This window comes from Lagenorhynchus albirostris, chromosome 2, assembly GCF_949774975.1.
Source record: "Lagenorhynchus albirostris chromosome 2, mLagAlb1.1, whole genome shotgun sequence".
Lineage (NCBI taxonomy): Eukaryota > Metazoa > Chordata > Mammalia > Artiodactyla > Delphinidae > Lagenorhynchus > Lagenorhynchus albirostris.
The window spans coordinates 108,836,014-108,850,067 of NC_083096.1; positions in this window are offsets into that span (position 1 = coordinate 108,836,014).

Sequence of the window (14,054 nt, forward strand, 5' to 3'; positions counted from 1 at the left end):
TACTTGCCTCTCCAGGCAGTTGTTCCACTCTCTCCCTCACTCTACGCTCAGCCACAGGGACCTGCTCTTAGATCCCCACATCATCACTTTCTTTCACCTCCAGGCCTTTATACACTATTGCTTGGCTCACTACTCCGCTCCACATGCCCCTGAGTATATCCTACTCATCATTCAAGTCTCAGCTTAAACTCCGCTCTTCTGAGTGGCTGTTCCTACTGCCATAGATGGGCTTTGCATTCCCACAGGATCCTGCACCTGACCTTTCAAAATAACCATCACACCTGTGACTTTTTGTTTAAAGTCTATCTTCCCCGCTAGATTGGTTTCTTTGTTAGCAATCTTTGTTAGCATGGTCACTGAGGCCAGTGACCATACCTGTGTTGTTTATTGCTCTGTCCCCAGCACCTTGCACAGAAAAGGTGTTTGGACCCCTAACAGGTACGTAATAAATGTTCGTTGACTTCCTAATTCCACCGCTGTCCTCAGTTACTCCTTTTACACTGCTATCAGTAGATGCAAGTTCATTTCTTTCCAAGGAGACAATGGGATACTCTTTGAAGTTTGCACAGACACTCATTGTCCTTTATGATTTTCTCTGGAGCTTCTTCCTGATGTTAATTTTTACCCTCAGAGCTCACTCTTCTCTGGAGTGACTGAAACATCCTTGTGTGAGTGGGAGATCTCTAGCCTGGGAGATGGAAGCCTTGAATTTGAATTTGCCTATGACGTTAGGTTTTAACTTGGGCAGGTCATTTAATCTCTCTGGTTATTATTCCCCTAGGCCACAAAATGAGATGAACAGACTAGACTAAATCTATAGGCTCTTCTGTGATGTTAAGAAGCCATTTTGTGCACTTCTGGGAAGAGTTAGCCCACTGTCCTGGAGTGCAGAAGAGAAAATTACTGAAAGGTGGTCAGATGGAAATTCAGCATCTCTTCCTAGAGTGAAGGTTAGATCTTGACCTGGAGAGGGCTGAGGATAGGTTGTCTGTTTCCTCCAACTTGTGCCCTCCTTCTTCTTGTTCCTCTGTGATTCATGGCAGCCCTAGGCAGTTGGAGCTTATGGAGACAGAGCTGATGGGGGACACACATGAAACATTCTCTCACCTGGATTAGAAGCAAGCCAGGAGAGTGTATAAACATGGTGGAGGTCGTTTGTGTATGTGCATGGAGGTGGTGGGGTGATTGTTATTGCCTGCTATCTAATTATTGTATCTTTATTCATATAATTGCCACATTGCTAAAGAGTGTTTAATGTATAATTAGTGAAAGAGCATAAGACTTAGAATTAGACTGACTGGGATTTAATTTCCAGCTCCATCACTGTGGTGTGTATGTGTGTGTGTCTGAGAGAGAGAGAGAGCAAGAGACAGAGAGACACTGAGACCCAAGGCAATTAATTTGATTTCTATGAATCTTAGTTTCCTTCTCTACCCATTTATGGTACTAACTATGGCATGGCATTAAGGATTTTAAAAGATCACATTTATATGATGAGTTATTAGTGTCCACTTAGCATGTCTTCCCTCTTCTTCTGATAATGCCATTCTCCTCTAGAGAACCTGCCCTTCCCTACTTAGATCATGTCTCTGATGTAAGGGGCTGCCAATCAAGTATCAACTAGTTGCTCTACAGAAGTCCACCTTAACCATCTTTTTTTTTGTGGTACGCGGGCCTCTCACTGTTGTGGCTGCTCCCGTTGCGGAGCACAGGCTCCGGACGCGCAGGCTCAGCGGCCATGGCTCACGGGCCCAGCCACTCCGTGGCATGTGGGATCTTCCCGGACCGGGGCACGAACCAGTGTCCCCTGCATCGGCAGGTGGACTCTCAACCACTGCGCCACGAGGGAAGCCCCACCTTAACCATCTTTAAAGCAAGGATCTGCAGATGAACTGAGCCTAAACAATCAGGATATAGCCCTGGATCTTTGAAATTGAGGCTTAGGTGAGGCTTTCTGGTAGTGAAGGTTTGAAAATGCAGACTCAGAAGGTTTTGGCAACTGGGGTCCTAGCTTCTCAGAGAATTCCGATTTGCAGTAGAAGACATGGATAAAGGTGAGGTAACAATCCTGGTACGATCAAATCTTTTGTTCTAGTCATTCCCAATTACACTCTTACTCTTCATTGTCACACGAGACAATAAATGTACGTTTTTGCCTAAGCCGGCTTAAAGTGCAGCCCAGTGATTTACGTATCAAAGAGTCAAAACTAGTAGAGTAGCGTACTGTAGACCCTGGGGATTACTTTTGTTCTTCACACAAATATGATGTTATTTTGTGTTTCCTATTAGTCTAGGCCCAGACATAAAGGGTTGAAAAATCAAGAGCTTCTGTATTCTGAATTCCAAGTTTTTAATAAATCACTGATCTCTCCTTTCACTTTCCCCCAGAGATTTAACTACTAATCCAAATAATATTTTTTAATACTTTGAGGCTTTAGAAATATAACAGGTGTGGATAGTTAAATACACTAATGTATATTATTACCAAGAATGTAAAATTGGCACAATATTTTAAGGTGTTCATTTTGTAGTAAGTGTCCAAAGGCTTTGTTTATATTCTTTCACTCTCTGATTCTACTTCTTTTATTCTATCCCATGGAAACAAGCTTGGATATGAACACTGATATATGTGCAAATTTATTTATTGTAGCTTAATTTGTAAGGATGAAAAATGAAACAACTCAGTAAATTTTCAAATTCGGGGAGTTATTTAAATTTCATGCAGCCTTTTAACTAATTTTTAGAATATTTGATGACATGAGAAAACTCTGGATATATTTTTCAGTGAAAAATAAAGAGTATATAAAATAGTATATATAGTATATTTCTAATTTTCAATACACACACAAACACACACGCAAAGTATATGTGTATATTCAGAGCTATGTAGCAAAAATACCAACAATGGTTCTTCCTTAGGCAATTGGGTTTCCAGTGTATGGAAGATGTTGTGACTGACTCCCCAGCATCCATCCCATTATCCTCTCTACCTCCATACCAGGTGCAACAGCCATGCAATTTGATAAGGTTGACTTTTACCTTGAGTTCCATAGGTGGCCCATCATTGAGAGAGGCTAATCAGCATGATCCCATCCCTCTAGTTATGCTTATTAGGTTAGAGGTAGACACATAATCCAGACCCATGCCATTTAGTGCAATCATTATCTTGGCATTAATGTCTGATTCAGAGATAAGCATATACTTTCATTTGAACCAATTAGAAAGACTTGAAGGATTTTAGTTGGGTGGTAGATACCCATTCTCTCTCCCTGATCATGGATGAGGAAATATGAAGTCTCAGGTGATATCAGAAGAGATTTTGTGACTGTAGAAGGAAGTTGGCCTTAAGGGTAACTGACACACAGAATATGGAGCAGAGGTTGACCAGATACAAGGTCATGCGACCTTGTATCTGGTGGCATTGTCACATTTCTGAATTAAAATGGCACTGAAGTCTTCCCTAATTTTAGAATGAGCTAATATATTATCTAATCATTTAAGCTAGATGGCATTGAGGTTTTCATTACATGAAAAAAAAAAACCAAAACAGATCAAACTTAAAGTGGTGTACATTTTATTCTTTATACTTTCCAGTATTTTTTAAAGATTCTCTGCCCTAAACACATATTGCTTTTATAATTAAAAAATTATTTATTTAAAAAATTGTTATTAGCTAAGAATTGGCAAGGACCCATTAAATCAGTATGTATTTTTCTCTCCTTACTCACTCTCCCCCTTCTCCTGAATCTCCTTCAATTCTCTTCCCCCAATTCCCACAAGAGCCAGAGAAGCCAACAAAATGTCAAAATTTTGTCACTCCATTAATTAGGAGACGAATTGGGTGAGGCACAACCTACATTCTGTGAAATTGATTGGCAAGTGACTGGCAGAGCTACCCTCTTGCTAAAGGGGCAATGGCAGAAATGGGATTGATCACCGTTTATCACCATGTGGCTCATTCTAAACACATAGAAACCTGGGAGGATTCAAAGTCACTGGTTACCGTATGCTGACGCAAGAAGCTCCAAAGCCAGGATCTAAACCTCCGTACCTAATTTGGCAGTGTGCTCAAAGGAAGAAACCCCGGGAGCAATGTGGATTGCAAAAGCTAGAAGTAAACTTAAACCAGGCACATATTCCTATCCAGTGAGTTACAGTCATGTCAAATTGGTAAGGCATGATGCATTTGGGAGAAGGTTCTTTTTGAGGGAGGTGAGCCTGTGGAAAATGGTGAGGATATAGAGAAGTAGCCCCAGAACCCTACTGACAAGGTGATTCAGAAATGGAACTGGAGAGGAACAAGGGAGCCAGCGGCCAAGCAGCCTTAGAGTATCAAGTAGACAGCTCTCATAAATACTACCTTGGGGAAGAAGAATGCTCGCCGGCAGACTCTGTTTAATGAAGGCACCCCTATCCCTATTTCCCCACACCCCATTGCTCCTGGTTCCAGATTACATGCACGGTGGGGCTGCCACTGACTAGATGCGAAATCTTAGGCCAGCCACTTGACCTCTCTGTCCTTGAGTTTTCTCATCTGTAAAAGGGCTGAGAGTCAGACCAGATTACCTCTAAGGACTCGGCCTGCTTTGAAACTCTGCAGTTCTACAGTTGGTCCACCCATCTGCCTGTCTGCACAGGTCAGCCAATGAGGAGAGCCCTGGAAGCCTGAGCCCTCTGGAGTGTAGTGTTGATTCCCTGCTGGGGAGGAAGGCATCTTCCCAAAGTGGTGCTCTCAGGAAAGCAGGGGGCTTGTGAAGTCGACGCTGAGCTCCTTGCAGCTGCTCTGCAGAGGGGAAAAAACCTGTATTTTTAAAGAAGCGAATGGTCCTTTTTTGTTTAAACAAAATTAACTCACAGCTGCAAGCAGCACAATGAAAGCACATTTTAAAATAATCAGATGCTTTTGGGGCCTCCTTCTGCTGCCAGAACAACTTCAGTACGAGCTGCTGCCGGCTGCCTTTCAAGGCTGCAGCCTCTGGCGCCAACCGTCCGGGGGTGCAGTGAAGCCGAAAGCTGTTGGTGTCAGAAAAGAGGCCGAAAGTTTTATGATCTCAGGGACCCTAAAGGCCTCAGCTGTTTATTTGTTTGTTCTGTTCTCATTAGGATGTTACATATTTTTGAAAGGCATGTGACAGCTAATAGGTTGTTTTTAAAGGGTCATTTCCTTAAACATTTAAAAAAATGTCCAGTGATCTTTTAAATTTTATTTGATTATCTAATCTTTATTTTATAACAGTAATGAAGTGTGAGCCCATGCAGTCACTGAGAGGTGCTTGAGATGACCAAGGTCTCAAGTTTCTGAATTTCCACCTACACTCAGTACATTGATTTTTAGATGAGGATGCTGTATACTTAGAGGATTGTTTTGTTTTTTTAAAATATTTATTTATTTATTCATTTTTCGCTATGTCAGGTCTTAGTTGCGGCATGAGGGGTCTTTGTTGCAGTGCTTGGTCTTCTCTCTAGTTGTGTCACACAGGCTCCAGGGCTCTGTAGTTTGTGGCATGTGGGCTCTCTTGCTGAGGCACTCGAGCTCAAGAGTTGTGGCACACGGACTTAGTTGCCCAGTGGCATGTGGGATCTTAGTTCCTGGACCAGGGATTGAACCCACATCGCCTGCATTGGAAGGTGGATTCTTTACCACTGGACCACTAGGGAAGTCCCAGAGGATTGTTTAAAATATTCTATTCTACCATGATGTATCTGCATGTTGTTTAAGCTGCTGAGTTGACCTTACAAGAAAAAGACATAATGGAGTTGAATACTTTGAGAAAAGCCTAATAAAATACTTAACACGTTGGAAGGGTCGACTTTGCCTCAGAGAATTAAGATTCTTCATCATGAGGAGCTGAAGTCCAAGAATCACCTTGGTCACTGGGGCTGGACACAGGGACTTATAGTCAGGTGATTCCTTCTGGGCTACCTGTTAATGGTGTGACCCTGAGCAAGGCTCTGCATCTTCCAGATTTCTTGCCTGCACAGCAGAGATCAACACTGCTAACTAACCTAATGTCTTGAGGGCCAAATAGGAGTGCATGTGTATAGTAAGCATACATTCTGCTCATGGCAAGAGTCTAGCCTGATAAACATTTATTGAGCACCTACTATGTTTTCAATAAATGTTTCCTTCTCTTTATTTTAAAGCACAGATTTAGCTATCAAATATTAGGAATTTAAATGGATTTAAAATCTTCTGAAGTTTGAAAAAATAGACATAGGACCAATGAAAAGCAATACTGGGTAGAAAAAGAATGGATCTTTTCACCTCAAGACTGAAAGTCTCACTAAGTTCAAAAAAGTTTTTATATATTAAAAGATGCTCTCTATTTACTAGACTTTAAAGGAAAACTGGGAAACAAAATTTGAAGCAGGTCTAATATCTAGAGGTTGTGTTTTCGAAGTCAAACCCATCCTAACATCAGAGTTAGGAGCCTGGCTGTGATTGAAAGACACTTCCTTTGTTCTCTTTATAATTAATAGTGATGGTACTATTTATTATTATTATAGTTAAGAGTATAGGATAAAACCACATCATGTTGTTAAGGCCTAAGTCTGTCTTTCTTTATTCTGACAATTGTAACAACGATGATAATAATAATGTCAAAGTCGTTCTAAACTCTGTACATATAGTACCTCATTAATACTCATAACAATTCTTGTGGTAATTCCTGTTTTTTATTTTCTCCATTTTACAAATGAGGAAACTGAGACACAAAGAGGTTAAATGACTTGTCCAAGGTCACACAGCTTAATGGTAGAGGCAGAATTTGAAGAAAAGCAACTGGCTCTGGAGTCTGCACTTAAACCACTTATTTATTATACAATCATTTTCTTAACTATGAATTAAGTGTTGTCACAGCTATCTTGAAATACAATATGCCATCTTAAACACCTAAAATCTGAACTATATAGTATAGTTTGGAAAAAAATTTCCTTGAAGTTTGCAGTGCTGTTTGTAATTGGTATCTAGAGGAAGATGCCCTTAGGAATTTAACATGTTCTTCCATTAAGCATGTGAGTCTATGCGCACAATATTTTTATTGTGATGTAGCTGTTTGGTTTCCTTGGAAGTTGGAGGAAAGTCCATCATGTCACAACATGTCAGCCAACTGTAGGACAAAAAACCTTATCCAGGAATATGCCTGCTACATTGTGAGCACTGTAAAAGTTCAATTTCAAGAGAATAACAAGAATTTTTCCTTTGACAAACGTTCTCCTGCCTTCTAGAAGCTTAAGGGCTAATGAATCATGTCACCTAAACACAGAAAGAATAAAGAAACAGAAGACTGGGGAAAATATGCCTGTGTATACCATAAATGTGATCCAATAAACCATTCTATTCCTAAATATTCTTTAAATCCATTTTCACTACACAGCCCCTGCCCTTTACTTCTCTAGTCCTGACTCAGATCCTTACCACTTCCTCCCATAGCATCGCAGTAGCCTTCTACTTGGTCTCTCTTCCTCCAGTGTCTTTCCTTCTAATCCATTTCCACACCCTCTCCAGGTGACCTTGATGAAACAGAAAACTGACCCCAGTACTATTCTGTTGAGAACCCTCCCCTGACTCTTCATCACCACAGAATAAAGCTTGAGGTCCTTACAGTGACATATAAGGCCCTCCACAAAATCCTATGCATGGTTTTCCAACCTTTCTTCCCTGATGAATTGTGCCCTTCATGCTTTGCTCTTTCAAGCATTTGGAATGCCTTTTCTGCTCTTGTCTGCTGGGAGAAATCCAGTGAATCCTCTCAGACTCAATTTAACCATCACCTCATTGGAGAATCCTCCTTTGACCACCTCCTTACTAATCCCTTAGTCAGAAATAATTCTCTCACCTCTGTGCTCTCATAACACGTTATACAAACCTTTATTACAGCCCTTCCCATGGTGTTTTGTAATTCTTGGACTACATGTCAATCTTCTTCACCAGAGAAAGGGCCCTGTAAGGTGAGAATTGTGTCTGCACATTCTATCTGCAGTATCTGACACAAAAAAATGTGTTCAATAAATAATTGTAGATTGAGGAAGCAATGAATGATGGAATAAATCATCTTGCTTTAAGTAAAGGGAGAATTTTGGAAATTTTCTCTAAATTTCCATAATGAGCTCACTTAAATATCAGTTCAGTTGGTGTAGAGAATATGCCATGGCCTAGATGGCACAGAGTCTGCAGTCCAGTCCCAGACTGTCACTAATTAGCCCTGTGGTCTTGGACAGATCACCTAACCTAGATGCCTCAGTGTCTTCATCCAGAAGATAAGGATACAGATATCTAAAACCCCCGGGGTTGCCATTAGGATTGAATAAAAGTAATTCGTAGTCAAAATGCTTTTGAAAAATATCAATACAAATAAGAAGGCATTTCAGCAAAGCTTCTCATAACCAGGATTTTTATATTTAATTCCATGCCAGGGAGGCATAACATATATGTACATATATACATATATATGTGTGTGTGTGTGTGTGTGTGTGTGTGTGTGTGTATATATATATATATATATATATCTGCTTCTTATCTCACGGTCATCTGCTTATCCTTCTTTTAATTACTTTGCATCATAAAAAAGACTCCAGAAGATTATTTTTGGTAGGTCAGTATGTTCACAAGCGAACGTAGAATTGCAAAGAGATTCTTTGAAAATATAGTACACATTCAGTTCAAAAAGAGCATGCCTGTGTTAGACCATCAAAAGTCAAAGGCATAATTTGAAATGATGAACGTATCCATTTTAAGTTACACATTACTTTGCATAGTTAATATCACTGTAATTAGTCATAGTTCCTATAATTTATTGAAAAAGATGCTCATCCCCTCCAGTGTACTACAGTGATGAATGTTGGGAGAGCAAGTTTGGAAGCTGGAATCAAGAAAATGAGTTAACAGTTGGAGAATTAGTATGTAAATCAATAATACCCTTTCTTCTTCATTTTGAAACGAGGATTTTCACGACGCATTGCAAAATCAGAGAGCCCCCACAAGTTAGAGCTGTCACCACGCCTCTCAGAACTAGGCAGGTCGCTTCAACTGTAGGAAATGTTTAAAATCCTCTCAAACATTTGAGTAAATCTCCAGTAAATATTTAAACTCTGTATAACTAGTCACAAATAAATTAAGCTGATTTTATGCAGTCTCTCTAATTAGAAGGGCACAGCATTTGTTGAAACGTGATTAGTATTATTCATTAAGCAAAAAATTCTCATTTGTATCTTATTATCACTATTCTGCATAAACCAACACAATTTGTCATGAACACCCTCATTTGCTGTATCCTCAAGAAGCAGATTATGCTTATTTTTCATTTGGACAGTGGAAAATCAAGCCAGGTGTTTGGCAGCACCAGAGTGTTCAGGTGTAACTGTGCCAGTGATGGAACATTACGAGCAGCGTGGATGAAGAATGAGGCATGGAGAATCTTGGGACTGAGGTGCCTTGAGGCCCATCCCTTCCGAGTGCCCCTGCTGATGAGACAGGTGTTGCACCGGGCTGCTGGGAGGGGAGAGGCAAACAGAAAAGAAAACTTTTTTGTAACGTCAGATCTTTCCCCTTCCATCAGAGCCTGAAAACGCTTGCTCGAATTCCTGCTGCATGGGAGCTACCAACATATGCGATTTAAAACCACCACAGCGGTACCTTTGTTTAAATTATTGCCAAAGCATAAAAATTCAGCTCCGCGATTTGTCTAGAACTGTCTGTCTAGACACATAAGCACTGTACATATTTAGCTTTTCAGACTTATAGATATTGACAGATAAGACAAAGATTATGTTATATTATCTGGACGAAAGAGGATTGGGGCTGTTTTCTTCCTCTGCCATCTATTCGTTTTGTCTTTAAAATCTTCTTTGTTCTCTAGCTCAGGTTAGAAACTCCATTAGGGCTTCTGACTGCAGCTGCTGTACGATTCTGGCAGAAATAGGGACGTGAATGCAGTAGGGTCCATAAAATGGTGGCGAGATGATAGGAAATTATTTTTTTTTTAAGGGAGCACTGAGCTTCAATATGCTACTCCAAATCTTGTGTATTCTTTTGGAACTTGAGAGCTATGAAGGACTAGATACCAACTATTTGGCCTGTGTGTCAGTTTCTCTTTTTTGTCTCTCTTTTCCCCTTTGTTACTTCACCATCATCTCCTATTTTTGTAAACACTCTGCCTTTCCCACACGTTTCTGCCTAGTACTAATGTGGTTGAGTTTTCTGAGAGACTGATCGTGGGGAATAGTGTGGGAAAAAACATCCAACAAGACAATACAGTATTGGATAGAATGGAGACATTTACCTAGAAACGTAGGCAGCAAAGGGACGAGGTACGATGGTGGTCTTCAAACGTCGACAGGGTGCTCAAGGCCAGATCAGCACTATGGAGTGGCTGCAAAAGCCACTCTAAAGCCAGACGGGAAAGCTACAGGAAGGTAGTTCATTGCTTGGCCTGAGGAAGCACCCTCTAACAGAGCTGTCTAGTCCTGGGATAGGCTGGCTTGAAGGTGGTGAGCTCCTCAACACCGAAAGTGGTAAAGCAGAGTTTGGCCTGGGAGCTTGAATTATATAAGCTCCGAGTTCCTTTCCATGACCATGATTGATGATGTTCTTTTTTTGAAAAGGCTGTGCTCAATTGCCTCCATCAAGCAAAGTGGGAGAATTCCCATGATGGTAGAAATTTCAAATGTTCAGGAATCTCAAGTCCTTGTTCTTCTGTATCTCACATTTTCTGAGGCCTGGAAGGCAGGCTCCCTGCTACCATATGTTACCTGGCAAATGTTCTGTTAACACCTGGGGTGGCTGGTCATGCTGAGAGACCAGGATAATGCATGGCACTTATAACTCTAGTTTTAGGGTACCTTTGTCAAGATTTCGTACAGAACCCAGACCAGCAGACTGAGGGACTCCTGTTATTGCTGTGGAGTCAAAGAACAGCTACAACGAAGTTAAGGCCCATCCAGAAGTCATCCTTGGCTTTCACAGCATTTCCATGAATGGAGACTTGTCCAAACACAGACCTTGGGTATCACATTTTGGATGTAAATAGTTTATCCACCTTGGAGAATTTTACAAAGTTAAAAGATATTCAAGAGTATATCTGTGTGAGGTGGAATTAATTACAAATTAAAGGGACAATTATTGATATATTATCTTCCCAGTTAGCAAATTAGTGGTGAATCTAGTCTACTGGACAGATTAAATGAAAATTATAAAATTTTTCAATGAGATTTCTTAAATTGTGGTCAGGGACCACCCACTTGTTGAAACACAGATTCCTGGGCCTGGCCCCATATCTGTTATATTAGTTTTTTACTGCTATGTAACAAATCACCACTAACTTAGCAGTGTAAAACAACTATTTATTATCTCCTAGTTCTGAAAGTCACAAGTCCAGGTGATGTGGCTGGGTTATTTGTTTAAGGTGTCACAAGTCCAAAATTAGGGTCTCACTAGTCCAGGTTCTTATTGAAGGCTCTGGGAAAAAAAATCCAGTTCCAAACCTCCCTCAGGTTGTTGGCACAATTCGGGTCTTTGCTGGCTGTCAGCTGGGGCTGGCTCTCTGCTCCTGGAGGCCACCCACATTCCTTCCCACTTGGCCCTCTCCATTTTCAAACCAAAGGCCTGGTATGTGGAGGCCTTCTCATGCTTCGAATCTCTCTGACTTGTTCTGCTCTTACATGTTAGGGAAAACTCTGCTTCTAAAGGGCTCAGGTGATTAGAGTAGAACCAACCAGATAATCTCCATATTTTAAGGTGCACTCACTTGAGACTTTAATTACATCTGCAAAATCCCTTCATAACAGTACCTCGATTAGTATTTAATTGAATAAACAGGGTACAGAGATATTGGGGGGACCATCGTTAGAATTCTGCCTACCACACCTACTAAATCAGTGTCTCTTCAGTGGAGCCAAAGAAATATGTCCTTTTAATACCACTCCAAGCGAGTCCGATGAATAATAAACTTTGAGAACTACTGGCTTAGAAGGATAATAGAAAAGCAGTGAATGTTAGTTGTTAGGTGAGTGATGTAGAAAACAACTGTTTTAGGAGTTCCCAGTGAGGGACCTCTGAAGACCAAAGACGCCAATGATTGCAAGGCTGTTCATGGAGAAAATGGGCATTCAGAAAGAAATAGTGCAGGCTTTCCAAGCAAGACAGAAAGTATGAGCAGAGATTTGAACATGGGAGACACAATTGGCCTTTCACAGTACAATTAAATTAAGTCTGATTGGAGTGAAGGTGTATAATTGTGATTTGGGGGAGAAGGTGTGGGATTGGGATTATATTATTGTGCAGGGCCTTGATTGCCAGATCAAGGGGTTGAAATAAAGGGAAGCCACTGAAAGTTTTTAAGAATATTTATGTTTAAAAAGCAATTCCAGTTTATTCCCTTTACCCTATTTACTCACTGAATTTCTCTGTAGTTAAGGGTTATATTTTAATTTGCTTTTAGCAAAGTCAAAGTCTTGACTGGATTCTAATGATGGCCAAACATTTTTATTATTTTTTTATTCTTGGGGATGAAGAAGGAAAAAACGTTTTCAAGTTGTAAGAAATGGACTGGAATATAAGAAAGGGTAAAATAACTCAGGGTTCAGATTCTCTGGTTGAAGGAGAGTGAGCGTGACGATCTGAGTCTCTTTTAGAAGCACCTTTCTACATATTCTGATCTCTAAAATATTTTCCATTTACCATCCTCCAGGTATAAATGTATTCCAAAGACCCAAAATCCTTAATGGGGAGTGGTGGGGTGAGTGTTATTTGTCATCACGTAGTCATTAGAATTGAAAGATCAGGGTCAGTTTGGTGGCTAGAAACAGAAGGTAGTCTACCTTGGAGCCAGGTTCTATAGCTTTGAATATCAGATGAAGACTGCAGATACAGGAGGGTATCATCTGACAAGCGTCTTAAGCAGATGGATGACAGAGTGTGTGCACTGGAGAGTGTTGTTAATTTAATGACTCCAGATAATTCTTTAAAATTGAAAGGAGGCCACTGGGAAACAGCCAGTAAAGGTATAACTTGTGGCTTTCTGGCCTCCTGGTAGATTTATATGAGGAAAAGGAGAGGGACATATGTAGTTCTGAATTCTGAAAAACTCAAATTGTTCCTCAGAAGAGGCAATATAAACTTTACTCAGTGGAAATTTTGAGAATTCAAATCAAATCTTCCCAGCAAAGTGATGGATCACTGTATTTTAGTGACAATTAAAAATCTTGTGTTTAAAATATGAAATGAATCATATAAGAGATTATCTACACTCTTCCTTCCCTACCACTGATGTGGGGAAATTTTCCTAAATTTCTTTTTCTTTTTAATTATTTTTATTGTTATTTAAAAAGTTTTTGGTCATGCCACATGCCTTATGGGATCTCAGTCCCTTGACTAGGGACTGAACCCAGGCCAGAGCAGTGAAAGCCCTGAATCCTAACTACTAGGCCACCAGGGAACCCCCTAAATTTTTATATCACTGAACCACATAATTTAGCCTCTAGTGATGCTTTATTTAGAGTTGTACACTATAGAACCTCAGGAACTCTGACCCCTTAAAGTTCATTTAATCCCATGTTTTAAATTCATTATTTTACTTATTCATTTAATGATCAATAATAGCTGCATCATGCTTTGTGAGGTTCTAAGAATATAGAGGTGAACCAAACACATCTTTGTCTTCATGGAGGTCACATTCTACTCCAGGAAAAAACAAAAAAGTGGGGTCCTGCTGCAAGCTGAGTCTCCCATACCCACTTTGAATCAATGAGATTGAACAAGGTGGAGTGAGTTAGTACTAGTCATCCCTGAGCTTCTGACCTCCTTGGTACTAGCTGGGCACAGTGGGGAACTGAACTGAGCTTACAGCCCTACTCAAAGGCAATGAGATGGTGTGAGTCAGTGCCCCACTTTAAGTAGGAAGGTGTCTTAGAGGCTAAAGGTGTAGCTGAACTTCTACTCCACCCATCTGCAATGAGGCAGTGTAAGTCAGCACTCCATTTTTGCCTGGGGGATATCAACAGGGCCCAGTGGGAAGCTGGACATACAGAGTTACCTAGCCTTTATACCTCAACAGGTG